The sequence below is a fragment of the Phytophthora infestans genome, genomic scaffold (genome assembly GCF_000142945.1).
Source record: "Phytophthora infestans T30-4 supercont1.367 genomic scaffold, whole genome shotgun sequence".
Lineage (NCBI taxonomy): Eukaryota > Oomycota > Peronosporomycetes > Peronosporales > Peronosporaceae > Phytophthora > Phytophthora infestans.
Window position 1 is genome coordinate 57510 of NW_003303392.1, and position 1154 is coordinate 58663.

Sequence of the window (1154 nt, forward strand, 5' to 3'; positions counted from 1 at the left end):
CACGCCCCCTGGTCGCGGAGGCAAGGTATCTCTACAGCCGTCTTGGTCCTCCGCCAGCGCTAGAGTTAGACGCCCACCGAATGCAAGTAATTGTGGGTAAATTCGCATGTGAATCTTTGAAATTTGCCGACATCCTCAAGGGTGAACGAGGCAACACAAAACAATTGCGCAACATAAAGCACCACGCCACGAGTGTTGCCAAACAACGCACCAACGGATGCAACAACGGACTTACCCGAGTCCGAAATGCACCCCACTAGGCGCTCACACCCGTGGCAACAGCCGAATCGCAAAAGAAGCAAGCACCCCCCGTGGGGATCGAACCCCCCGACCACTGGCTTAAAAGCCCAGCGCTCTACCGACGGAGCTAGACGGGTGTACCTTTGACAACACTTGCAGCAGCTTAACACAACCAAAGTGCAGCTCAAGCGCGCAGATCAACACATGCACACGCTCCAACCGGTGCAAAAACAACAAACAAACCACATAAACAAACGCTGCAACCAACCCACCTCCCCACATATACTCAAGTGTCATCAACCCCTTCATATCCAACGATTAAGGTTTCCCCATGCGCAATACATCTCGATCACTTACAAGACGCTATGCATGCATATTTTGGCAATCACTGCACTCGCTCGCTCAGGCCGACCCTTCGCTCTGTCGTTTGCCAACACAGTCGTGTAATGTATTCAATACCGGTAGCGACGTTGATACGGACACCCCCGGACACATCCGGGATCAGCATCAACAGAGATTTACACAAGAAGCGGCGTGAGTCGGATTTCGAACCATTCACTGGTTTGTGAGCAGAGTTTACAACAGATATAATATGCAAAACCTTTCATGTACACAATCGCAGCAGCCGGATTTCTCATTCAGCTCGAAAACCTAGGCAACACTCGGAGAGCTTGGTAACAACTGCGGTTAGATCTGACGGGCCGTTCGCTCCTGATTTGAGCAAAGACAATCATTCAGCTGGACTACGTGTGGCCTATCTGGGCTGCCTCTATTGAGCAGAAAACGTACTCGTGTGTACCTGCCAAACGGCCGTGCAGACTATTACGGAGGTTGGAAGCAATCATCTTAATTCGAGTCATTTAGTTCAACGAATCCAAAGGCTACTTTTGGCTGACCCATCTCTACCTCGTAAG

At 50.7% G+C, this 1154-nt stretch overlaps 1 non-coding gene across 1 annotated transcript; it reads right to left on the reverse strand.

The window, feature by feature from the left end:
• Window positions 1–303: 303 nt before the first annotated feature.
• On the reverse strand, window positions 304–377 carry PITG_31537. The gene has a single exon. It is a non-coding gene; the product is annotated as a tRNA-Lys (tRNA).
• Window positions 378–1154: the final 777 nt, after the last annotated feature.